Source organism: Eptatretus burgeri, chromosome 12 (genome assembly GCF_056783735.1).
Source record: "Eptatretus burgeri isolate ZD-2024b chromosome 12, Ebu_testis_v1, whole genome shotgun sequence".
Lineage (NCBI taxonomy): Eukaryota > Metazoa > Chordata > Myxini > Myxiniformes > Myxinidae > Eptatretus > Eptatretus burgeri.
Window position 1 is genome coordinate 26,300,545 of NC_140972.1, and position 13,676 is coordinate 26,314,220.

The 13,676-nt window shown below is 40.8% G+C and overlaps 1 protein-coding gene and 1 pseudogene across 1 annotated transcript in view; one reads left to right on the forward strand and one right to left on the reverse strand.

Annotated features, from left to right (window-relative positions):
• LOC147015284 (uncharacterized) overlaps positions 1 to 13,676 on the reverse strand; it is a 444,530-nt gene that overhangs the window by 28,073 nt on the left and 402,781 nt on the right. The gene's annotated exons all lie outside the window — the stretch shown is intronic.
• On the forward strand, positions 5,356 to 7,038 carry LOC147015285 (uncharacterized; annotated as a pseudogene).

Below are 13,676 nucleotides of genomic sequence, written 5' to 3' on the forward strand. Positions count from 1 at the left end.
CTCAACCCTAACCCAAGCCAAACAGGACCCGAAAGATCTGCTGAACGACTACTCTCTGGCGAAGCAAAAGGCTTACTCCTCCAACTTCCCAACATGAACAAAAGAAAAGATCTCCTCTTCTCCTTCTCCGCCCCCCTCCCCCACGCCCGACGTGACTCATGCCCTCGTGATCCATCCCCCGCTCAACCACGGGTGGGAGGGAGTTGTTGACATCATGAATCACGGGACGGCAGGGTGGTTCTTCCTCTTCGCAGAAGAGGGGGAGGGATGTCTCCATTGTTCGTTCCCTAACTATTAAATCGATCCACAGTGCATCGAATCGATTTCTGGACATTTAAACAATGAAAGATGAGTTATCATGGGAACAAACACTTATCGACATAGCTGACTAAAGGAACCTGTATGTTGTGTGCAATCGAATTCCAAATTCGTAACTATATATATATATATATATATATATATATATATATATATATATATATATATATATATACATATATACACAGACACATATATGAATATATATACATGTGTATATGTATATGTATGTATATATATATGTATATATATATATATATATATATATATATATATATATATATATATATATATATATATATATATATATAGATATATAGATATATATATATATAGATATATATATATATATATATATATATATATATATATATATATATATATATATATATATATATATATATATATATATATATATATATATATATATATATATATATATATATATAGAGCCTGGTGTTGGCGTAGTGGTTAGGGCAGCGTCTTGGGATCCAAAAGGTCCTGAGTTCAAGCCCCGTTGGCCGCTTGAATTAATACACACCAGGAGGTTGACTCAGCCTGTAATCCTTCGGAGGTTGGCGAAGTGAGTACCAGTGTACTGGGCCCGGTGTATGCCCCGGTTAGAATAGGTATACCATATCCCTGTGTAGTAAGAGGCGATCAGGGTTGCGTCAGGAAGGGCATCCGGCGTAAAACCTGTGCTAAATCACAATGCGGATCATAACGGATGATCCGCTGTGGCGACCCCTAAAGGGAGCAGTGGAAAGAAGAAGAATATATATATATATATATATATATATATATATATATATATATATATATATATATATATATATATATATACAGTAGACTAGGTGTAAGTCGGCAGCGTGTAACTCGTCACTTCGCCTAAGTCGGCAGCGTCAAAAAGTCCCGAATTTATCTCATGTTAAATCCCTTTGAATAAAGGGTCATCCCTCTGTAAGTCGTCATCTCTTAGTCGTCACTTCGTCTTAGTCGTCAGATATTGTCCATTCCCACGTAATGGAAACTCAAGTAAATTACCACTCCTAACTCGTCACACGGAACTGCTGCCTCGTGAGAAGCCCGATTTCATGGAATTGTGATGCTCGCTCATTGGTTTACACCGCCAGTGATAGGCTATTTATAACTGCGTACACACGTTGATCGCACTGCAGGCAGGACAATGGCGACTTAGCGTAAGCTTACAACGAAAACCTACCAAGAAAAATACGACATTATCCAGTTTTGCGAGGCAAATCCACTGATGAAGAAAACAGACATAGCTGAGAAGTTGGACATCAAACGGCAGACATTGAACGATATCTTGAAGAATAAGGGCAAGATATTTGGACAAGTGGAGAAGATCGTGAGGCTGGTGGGAAGTGTGAAATGCGTGAAATGTGTGTCCTTTGAAGATGTCGATGACGCGCTCATCATCTGTTTTCGGCAAATGTCGGCTCAGCCAAATATTCGGTTTCGGCCGATTCGGCCAAATATTCGGCCGATACTGTCTTTCGGTGGAGGATTGCCCAGCCAACATCATGGAATACAATGACCGGTTTGAATCCTTTCTCATGCACCAGATGCCCAAGAGTTTGAGACAGTCAAACATAACGGATTACTTCGCGAAGAAGTAAAGGATCGATCGAGCTTAGTGTTGAAGTCCGATCATGGTTTTATATTGGCTTGTTTTGTACATTACCGCACTCACTTACACATAGGCATTGAGTGGTAATCATCACCACGATAACTGTGTGTCATGTAATTTGTCACCATACCATCACTAATGGTATACGAGTTGTCTTTCAGAGTTGTTCATTATCTTTACTTTTGATAAACTGATTCATGAATTCCATCTTTGCTTGATCACATTCCAACTCACCAACTCACCCCCACCTATGCCCCGAGGATTGTGTTTTCCTTTTGGTACAATAGCCGGCTCTCACACATATGTGTCCAGGCCATGCGCGACTTCATCCTTCACCCCACAGTCATCATGAATGTTCGCATACGCGTAAGTCGTCACTTTTTTCTGTCCCGATGGTGACGACTTTCGACTAGTCTACTATATATATATATATATATATATATATATATATATATATATATATATATATATATATATATATATATATATATATATATCGGTATGTATATCGGTGTGTATATATATATATATATATATATATATATATATATATATATATATATATATATATATATATGTATATAGATGTATATATAGATGTATATATGTGTGTGTGTATATATATATATATATATATATATAAAGATACATATATATATATATATATATACATATATGTATATACATATATATATATATATATATATATATATATATATATATATATATATATATAAAGTTGAAAGTGTGTCTGTCTGTGTGTCTGTGTGTTTCTCTGTGACCTATGCACGCGAAAAGTACTGGACTGATCCTCACCAAACTTCACATGCTGACAGAATATGTACCCGGGAGTGTCCCGATGTAAAAGAATTGTACTTCCGACTTTCCGAATTATGACATCATCACCTGATTTCGTTACGTTAATTTTTCAAATTCAGCCGATTGACATGGGGCCAACGCTATATAAAATATATCTAACGTATGATTTTAAGTTTTTGTTTGTGTGCACACCCTAATATCCTGAAAGGTAAAAGGTATGAGCTAACCACTGCAAAAAAAATGTCGGGATGGGCCCCGGGAAGGTTATAGGCTATGTGGCAAGGCCCCTCGGCCGGGGGGGGGGGGCAGGGGGTGTGTTTCCCCCTCACCAACCCCCTTAGCCTATGACTGCCATGGCCCAATAGGGAACTGATTTCTGTGCTCACGTTAGACATATGTATAGAAGATTAAATTCATTCAAAAAGAACCCGGGCAGCGCCGGGTGCATTCACCTAGTATACTATATACACATATATATATATATATATATATATATATATATATATATATATATATATATATATATATATATATATACACACACACACACACACACACACACACACACACACACACACACACACACACACACACACACACACACACACACACACACACACACACACACACACACACACACACACACACACACACACACACACCATCCGACAACGCAAATGCATATCCAATAATAATGCAAATACAACAATCCTGAAACAAAACAACCGAAAATTGAAAAATGGTTTTCCAATCATGTGTCGTGAAAAAACCCAGCAGTTGCAGAGATAAAAAGAAACCTTTCAATGACCTTTCGAGTCAATTATAATAATAACAAGGTTTTACAGCAGTAATGTCGAATATCATGAGATCTCCAAGAGGTTTTTTGAAAAAGGCTTTTTAATTCACTATTGATTCTTGCCTGCGGTTATAAAACGTTTAAACGTTACAAGAATTGCAACTACGAAGGAGATAAAGTAGCACCTGCTCAATTTGTAATGGCGTTACAACTATACAAGGAGAGGACAAACGCTTTTTTGTATTCACTGAGAGCCAGCTCGATTACCGCATGGTTCAGCTACAGTTTGACCACGACATGACCGAGGCTTGTGAAACCGCAATGAAGGACCGAGGTTTGCACGCAGGCACTGTGCCGTGTTTGGCGGGCACTGCGGTTACTTTTCAGTTCCTCTGTGCCTTCTGGGAAAATGACATGCAGCTTTTAGGCAAGCAATCGTCGTGGCCTGGTGGGTGCTGATGATCTACGGCAATGTTGCAGGTCACCGGGAGGTTGGCATCACTCGATGGCACACCGGCGATAAAAGCTCCTCACCATTCAAATATATATATATGTGTGTGTGTGTGTGTGTGTGTGTGTGTGTGTGTGTGTGTGTGTGTGTGTGTGTGTTTTTATATATATATATATATATATATATATATATATATTTATATATATATATATACACATATACATGAAGACACCCTACAACTCACTCTCACTTCTACTCTGCTGTTAGTATTTCCTCCTTTCCATTTTGTTCCCTTCCATTCTGCTCTAGCTCTTCCATAAGCCTCGGTCATGTATATGGTACAACAAAAATAGCAATACGTAAAGTTATGTTCATAAAAATGTGAGAATCTCGAGCAGAAATTGCAAGACCACAACCAACCCGAGGTTTTACAAATGAAAGGTAAAGGTTCAGGAAGTCCAATACGTCAGCCACATCACATTCTTAGCCAGGGACCAACACAGGACATGTGTGCTCAGTTCTTAAATGCCATCCTAGCGATAGGGAAAGGAGGGTGGTGGGGGTCAGAGCAATACAGGCCGGCATAGACCATGTGATCTAGGCAACCATTCTCATCGAGGCCAATCACCGAGGGCTGGAACTGGTGATGAGAATGTTTGCCTGTATCACGCGGTCAATCACAGACATCTCTCTGAAATGGCATCTAAGATCTGAGCACACCTGACCTGTGTTAGTCCCTGTAGTACAGTGGATAAGCTCTCATATTTTAACAAATTGTGCATTTTATACCATAATGTTTATTTTCTGTTTTAGAGGGAAGTCAGATTTGACCTCTGAGGGGACAGTGAGAGGTCAAATCCAAGATGGCCGCTCGTCACCCGGGTCTAATGTTCAAACGTCCTTAATTTTGGAACCAGACTGCGCAGAAAAACATTTACGGTGTCATTTCCAACTAAATTGGGGATGCGCATTCATTTGGTGATGCCTTTGAGAATGTCACAATTCAAGGAAATGAATTCAGGTCAAGGTCAAGGTCAAAATTTGTCAAAAAATAAGCAATCAGTTGAAATTTGCAAATGAATACCGAGTGGTGTCATTGTGGCGAATTTAGTTACTTAGCCCCTCAGAGGGTGTGCTTGAGGCAGATGTGGCTCAGTTATGTATTGTGTATATCCATGCTTAGACTAGCTGGGTATAGATGGATTATCTGTAGAGTTCTATGATTTGTTGACCCTTACCAATAAAGAAATCCTGGATATTGACATGTATCTAAGAAGCTAGCCTAGATGTAAAATGTGGTATGGTAGTTGGTGCTTTCATTGTGTTTTTGTCTTTCAGAATCTTCTCTCCTACCGTGGTGATTTCTTCGCAACCATGAGGAAGTGTCACTTCCTGATGGACCCTACCCAACCCTCTAAATCCAAGCAATCCAAGCCACCCCCAGAACTAACTGGGACATTTGTGTCCTCTGCCAAGTAGTTACACATGAATCTTTGCAGTGTCCTCTCAGATCAATGAAACAGCCCCTTGATAGTGGCAATGCATCCCTGGCAGAAGACCTTCTCCGGTTCCACACCATTCAGCACATGCCAATGGACCTCCACCTGGAGCGATTGGATGATGGAAATGGCATAGAATCCACTCTGAAGGCACACGGGGCTGAGTGGCACAAGAAATGCCGGCTAAAATTCAACAAAAAGGCGTTTGACGAGCAAAGTCGGGGAGAATTGACCACAGGACAACGAAGTACCTCTTCTGTGCACACTCGATCTGCTCACAGCCATCCACAGTCCACAGAACCTACTTGTTTCTTCTGCAATGAGCCTGTTGGTTCTGTAGGTTTACATAATGCATCAACCTACAACATCGACACAAATGTGCGGAAGTGTGCCCTGGAACTTGAGGACACTGTTCTTTTGGCCAAGCTTGCAGCAGGGGACATGATGGCCATTGAGGCCAAGTACCATCAACACTGTCTGCATTCACTGTACAACAGAGCCAGGCAAGCTGCACCCAAAGGCAATGGTGGAGATGATTCTTGCCTGCATGGCATAGCCTTTGCTGAGCTAGTGGCATACTTGGAAGACATGAACATTGATGAAGGCAGTGCTCCTGTGTTCAGACTGACAGACATCGCTCAGCTGTACAAGGTCAGACTGGAGCAGCTTGGTCTGACTGTAGCAAAATGGATTCACACCACCAGACTGAAAAACTGACTGCTTACTGTGCTTCCTGATCTGAGGGCACATTCACAGGGAAGAGACACAATTCTGAGCTTTGAGAAGGACATTGGACCAGCCCTCATGATGGCCCGTCATCATGACAGTGATGCCATGCACTTAATGCGAGCAGCACAGGTGGTGCGCAAAGAGATCTTTGACTCAAGTTTCTCCTTTGATGGGTCGTTCCAGGCAAATTGCCAGCAGGAGGCTGTGCCACCAGCCCTATTGGCTCTAGTCAACATGATACTCGATGGGGCAAACATCGAGCATCAGACTCAGCTGGTACACACAACCACCACAAAACCTGCCCTACCAATCTCCCAATTAATGGTGTTTAACAGCGTAAAGCATGCACGGAACGTGGATTCACCAAGCTCAGAACGTCATAGCCGCAGCCGAGAAACTCCACTCCCACTCTATCTGTCCCTCAAGATGCATGCAGTTACACGAAGTAGAATGCTAGTTGACACACTATTCAATCAATCTGGGATTGTGTGTTTCCTATGACAGGCTGTTTCAACTCACATCAGACATTGCCAATGGTGTCTGCCAGCGCTTTTGGGTGGAAGATGTAGTGTGTCCACCAAACTTGCGTCACGGACTGTTCACAACAGGGACTGTGGACAACATCGACCACAATCCAAGTTCTGCAACAGCCAAAGATTTCTTTCACGGCACCGGAATCTCGCTTATGCAGCATCCGTCACACACAAATGACGGAACTGATCATGGTGTACTAGTGATTAGTCAGTGTGGCTCCAGCATGGGACTATTCTGTTAATTTTTTTGTATTATTATCCCTATAGTGTCAAAATGGAAGCGAAGTTTTGTTATATTGCATAGGTCCAATCCATTGTCTTTAACAAAAGAATGTCCAAAAGTTTTTAACGTAATTTGACCTTGACCTTGATCGAAATGCATTTCCATGGCTCCTGGCGATCTCAAAAGTATCACCAAATGAATGGCCATTCCAAACTTAGTTGGAAATGACACCTTAAATGTTTTTTTTTTTTACACTGTTTAGTTCCAAAATTAAACGCGTTTGAACATTAGACCCGGTGGACTGGCAGCCATCTTGGATTTGACCTCTCACGGTCCTCAGAGGTCAAATCTGACTTTCCTCCACATCTGAAAATAAACCTTATGGTATTCACGAACTATGTCAGAAAATTCATGCTTTTCTCATAAAACGCACAATTATTGTGCTTATCCGCTGTACTACTGATGAAGTCTGCTCTGTGGTTTCAGGGTTTTTTAAATTATAGTTTCAAACAATACACAGGAAAAGGCCATTCAACCCATATCACCTGTGTTCAGACTTTGCTGTACTCTTGCACTTTCCACTCTGTGGTTTGTGTAATTTGGTGAAATTATGTATTCTCTCAACCACAAACATTTATTTGATTATTAAAGCCACCCATTTGTCGGAACACTGTCAAATGCACCATAGACCCAAATTCCTGTTCTAGTAAATAATACTATAAGTACTTGTTAAAATATGCACAAACAAATATGCATAAGAATGTATTTTAATTCCAATAACAAATCTAATAACTAACAAATCATCATTGACTCTCACCATATTTATTTGAAATAAATAAAACGTTTAACAAAGATCTTCATCTCATTCTGCCCACTTCCTCGATATGTGTTCTCTTTCGTCTGCTCGGCTGAAACACGCACCATACATGTCATTCGGGTTGTACTTGTGTCCCTTGTACATTGGCAGGGGTTCATTTATTTTACTTTTGTGAAAGTGTGAAACAGAGGATAAAATATGTGACGTGTACAAAATCTTTAACTCGACTTAAATGATCTATTTTGCAAGAGAAGGTTATTTTTTTTGACTTGTGTACGACTCATGTCCGGTGTTGTCTTAATGGTTCGGGTGGCGGACTTGGGATCCCAGGATTTTAAGTTCAAATACTGCTCAGTTGTTGAATTAATACCAGGTGGGGTTCACTCTGCCTGTCATCCTTCCGAGGTCGGCAAAAGGAGTGTCAGCTTGCTGGTATCCTGTGGCGGAGTGGCGACCCGTCCAGAATTGTGCCCAATAGCCCAGGAGACTGCTTAAGTAGCACCAACGCTCTGCACAGAGTATGGTCCCAATGGATGGATGGATTTTAAAAGACGTGGCAATATTCCTGAAATAAAACCAAACAAGAAAAAGAACAATCAGAGATCGCAAATCCTCGCCAGGACTTCTTTTGTGTGGTGTATTTTGTGTGGCGTTTGTGTACTGGTGTGTTATGTAATTAATAAGAGAGATAATTAGAAGTCACTATATAACCGCTGGCAGTGATGACCGGGTAACAAGACGTCCCGCTTTGATCGGACACTTGACCCTGACCCATGACGTTTTTTATTATTATTATTCCTTATTCAATTGAATTTAGAATAGGATTAAAATTAATTCAATTCAAATCAAATGGAAGACCAATGAGGTACAGTCCTGCATTGGAGCAAACAGAAGGAACCCGGACCAGTAAAAAGCAAAGCTGAAGCATCAGGAGGAACCCGGATAGGATTCACATTTCAGCTGCTACTTTTCTACCCTCAAACCAGCCAAGGCACAGCTAAGTGAGTCTTTTTCAAAAAAAATAATAATAATAAAATAAAATAAAAAATCAAGGAGAACCCATTTCCAAAAATTTAATAATTCTGGCTGCCAGACCATGTGCCCGATCAAGTTTAAATTTAAAACATGTATTCCCCATCAAGACGAGATCATAATTGTGAATGTTCACGTTGATTGATTAAGCGGTTCCAGAGAAAACATTATTTAATATTTTTCTTCAATCCAATATGGCTGCCAAACCTTGTGACCTATCAATTATTCCTTAACAAACTTGCACAACATGGCTTTGGGAACATTTGTGTGAAGTTTCCCCTCAATTTGTCCAGACGTTCTGGAGAAGAAGATTTTTAGAGATTTTAGAGTGAACCAATATGGCTGCCAAACCATGTGGCCTACGACATCATATGTGTGAACCTTTTGTTTCTCACGGATAGGCAGTCATACCTGTAAAGATTCACCTCGATCTGTTCAGACACTTCAGAGAAGAAGATTTTTGAAGTTTTTTTTTTTCCAAACAATATGGCTACCAAATCACGTGACCGATGATGTCATCAAAACATTTTCTGCGGACCATTTTATCCCTAGATGACCCTCAAAAACTTTCATACTGATCGTTCTACAATACTACATGTACAATTATGATGACACAAGGAAGGCACCTATGATATCAGAAAAAAATGAAACATTCTCCATGAGGAGTGCTTGCCGTGTGCCAAGTTTCAAGTTTTTTCCTTGGTGCGGCTTCAGAGTTACAGGGGTCCAAAGTTTTTCCGTTTTTCCAACATGACTGCCACACCACGTGACCTATGACGTCATAATTATCATTAAAACATTCCACATCAGTACACAAATGGTAAAAATTTCGTCTCAATCCGACAAGCATTTGTGGATAAAAACACGAAAGTTCTGTGTGGACAAACAAACATAAAAACAAACGTACCTGAATGCAACAGCCTCTCCTTTGGCGAGGGTAACCAGGGTGAGTGAAGTCAATGGCACTCCATCACAAATCCCCGCTCTTTCCACTGAAGCAAAGTTCTCTTTCTACTAAATCCCCGCAAAAGCAAAGTTGAAAGATGGCAAAACCTTCCACCGGGAATGAGTCGTATCAAATTTGGAGTTTAAAAACACAACTACTGGTTGAACCCCTGGGGCGTGAACTGGGGCTGACATCCAAAAACTTGTTACATATTTCATGCGTCCCCCAATGTTGATTGCATCAACAAAGTTTCATTCTCAAAATGTATAAAAATGTGCCTGTAATTGCATTTTTTGGTATTTGACCTTTTGACCATGCACCAGGGCAGCAGTGGTCCAAAGGTGATACTGCTCTCACCACTTCTTGCCGTATGGTGATCATAACTACCAAATTTGGTGAATTTCTGCACAACCGCTGAGGAGGAGATAGCGTGATGGACAGACAGACCGACAGACAGATGGAACCACCCAGCATTAAAAATTTTTTTTTTTTAAATAATGAGACAGGCACATGTAATTTTGCTCTCACGTTACGTATACATTTTACCTAAATAGTTACAAGTACGTTGATAGAATTTTCGGGACTAGCATAGAATGTGTCCTAACGGATTGGCATGTGTTTTAGTATGACTTGTAATAACCCCTCCGAATGAGAGCGGCGCTTTGCCATACATATTTATAAAGAGAGAATTGGGGTTCTCCACCTACCCTGAACCCCTGGGACTATGAATTCATTTACTCCCTAAAGTCTTCCCAGGCACACCCTGATTACAACCACCAGATTTCAACTCATTCCACCCAGCAGTTCAGGAGTGCATACAAGTCAAACAACCACACAAACCTAAAAACCATACAAAGTAGAAACAAACACACACACACACACACACACACACACACACACACACACACACTGAAAGGCTATTTCGTTTGAAATTTTTAACGATGTTTGAACAAATACACTCCATGTTTGCAAAAGCTCTGTTGTAAGGAAGCCATGTAAAATGTGTGTATTATTTGCTCATTAATCACTTTCTCTTTCATCTAATGAAGTGTTTGTTTTTTTTTCAATGAAAGGCCTTGGCGTCTGCCTTGAGATTACAATGAAACAGTGGACGAAGAAGCCAGCTGGAGTGTTGCGTATAAGTTTCCATGGGCAGCAGGAAGTTGTCTCAAACAATGAAACAATATGAAATTGCTCAAACAAGATCTTACCAAAGTTCAACGTTTTTGTCTACGCAACGGAGGCAGATCATAAAATTGAGTCGTGCAATGGGTTGGTGGATTACAGCCAGCCAGTAAAGTGATCAACCTTTATCAAGACCTTTTATCGAGCAATTTTATGGCATCTACTTTCCATTTTTGGTGACCACATGTGAGTCACGTCTGTTGACTATTTTTGGAGATTTCAATCGTTTTGCCTGCACAGGATATCCTTATTTCACAGAATCGGGCTTTTGAGAAGAAGCACGAAAGGCTTATTCTTTCGTGGTACACGAAAGCAAGAAAGGCTTTGAGAATACCACTACACAGGCTTAATGTTTAGAATAAGTGTAGATGGGGTTGTGGGAAGGGAAATTAGGGGGTCACGTGTAGCCATGTGTTTATGACACATGGTAATATAACAATTTTTGACCCCCACCCCCATGATTCCCTGACTTGCCTCTTGCCTTCACTCCCATTACTCCTATCATCTCCCACACTTCTTTCCCCAGTTGTGTTGCCACTCCCCCCACAATCCCACATCCTCTTTTTTCTCTCTCTCTCTCTCTCTCTCTCTCTCTCTCTCTCTCTCTCTCTCTCTCTCTCTCTCTCTCTCTCTCTCTCTCTCTCTCTCTCTCTCTCTCTCTCTCTCTCTCTCTCTCTCTCTCATTTTCTCATTTTACCAGCTCCCACACGTGTATTTTATTTATACATGATCACTTAAATGCTGGAGCCTGTTGTTGGCTTCTCGGTTAAGGTGGCTAGCTTGAGGTCTTAGGATCTTGAATTCGAGCCCCTGTCCTGTCATTTAAATAACACCAGGTGGGTTGACTCGGCCTATCATCCTTCTGAAATTGGCAAAATAAGTACCAGCTTACTGGTAACAGGGGCACTACATCAGCAGCACAGCCCTGCGCCTCCAGAAAATGAGGCAACCAGCAGCCATTGGCTGCGTAAACAACAACAACAACAACAACAACAACAACAACAACAACAACTTAAATTCTGGACATTGGTGGATTTCAATTTAACCAGCTTGCTATTAAAAAATATAACAGTTTGGCCTCGTTCAACTTGATATTTCTATTCCCAACTTAATTATTCTTGGCCCCAAAACTGGTTTGTACATACCAACAATCACAAAAACTCGCACTAAAGAATCATTCCAATGTCACTCTACAGTTGTGCTTTGTCTTTTCTTTAGTCCACTAATGGCAAAAATAACAAATAAATAAATAAAAAGAGAAACTAGAACGGCACTCGGTAGAGTGCATACTTCCGCTCGGCGAAACAGTATCCCAATGATAGGCCGGATCCGGATCCGGATCGTCACCAATAACCGAATCAATTCGTCCTTTTTGCACACCCAACCTGTCCACCAAGTTTTGTCCGAATCCGTCCACAACTTTTTGAGATATCCTGCTCACAGACAAACAAACAAACAGACAGGAGTGAAAGTAACCTCCGTCCACCTTCGGTGGTGGAGGTCGTGAAATTTTTTGAGACAAAGATGTTTTTGCTTATAATCTGCACTCCAGGATCAAAGGTCATCACACATACACATTGTGTATCATACATGCAGGGAGTGACAGGGGCAAGAAGGAAGGTTTGTTTACAAAGAGAATGAGTCGGATCAGGATGTGAGGTGAGAAATGGAAGGCAGCGAAGTTGGAAAGGAGAAGAAAATAATTTGAAGGATTGGAGGAGAGAGGGGTAAGGGGAAGTGTGGAAAGGGGTCATAAAGGACATAAGAAAGGAACAGGAGGCACGTGATCAAAATTTTCAGCTTTTTGCATCGGTAATAGGCAGAAGACAAATTGAATGGCCTCGTCCTGTGATTTGGTTTCCAAAATAGGCCATTCAATTTGGCAAGCATGTGTTGTACTGAAACCCAGCATACGAGCACAATGCCCACATCACACGCATCGCAGTAATGCTTTCCATGATAAATATTTCCAGGATATTCCACAAAACCAATCGGGATTAGAGAATGATAAGCGACAGCATGCAGAAAGTATTTGTGATTATATCTCAAATAAGTGGATAGGTTGCAGAGATTTTTTGGAGAATTGCGAACAGCATTCTCAACGGTACTCAAGCATCGATGCCTGTCCTCTTCAATGGCCCTGGTGTGCTTAGTTCTCCTATTGATAAAGTCAACCTCTTCACCGAACATTTTGCTGCAAACTCCACACTTGAAGACCACGGCCACCCATTGCCTATTTATCCTTCGCATCTTGACACCAGGCCTTCCACCATCATCACACCCAGGAAAGTTGCTAACATTATTCAAGAGCTTGACGTCTCAAAATCTACAGGACGAGATCGAAACAGGACCAAAATAAAAAAATTAAAAAATAAAACTGTCGCTTAAAATGTTTCAGCTTCCTCTTTCACAGGTGTGGTTCTCTGTATTGTATCATAATTCACTCTTCTTCCTCAAAAGTCTGATTTCAATTCGACCTTTCCTTCATCCCGTGTCAAAAACTTCCCACTGTTACAACGTTTCTTTTCTCCCTTCTCTTGATTCTCCTTTATTGCATCCAAAATGTAATGTCATTAATCTCATCTCTGTCTGAAAGTATTTTTAAATCCCACTTTGTAATCGTGTTCCATCAATCGTCCTTTGTTTTTTTTTTCCAGCTTCAGTGCCGACTCACCCC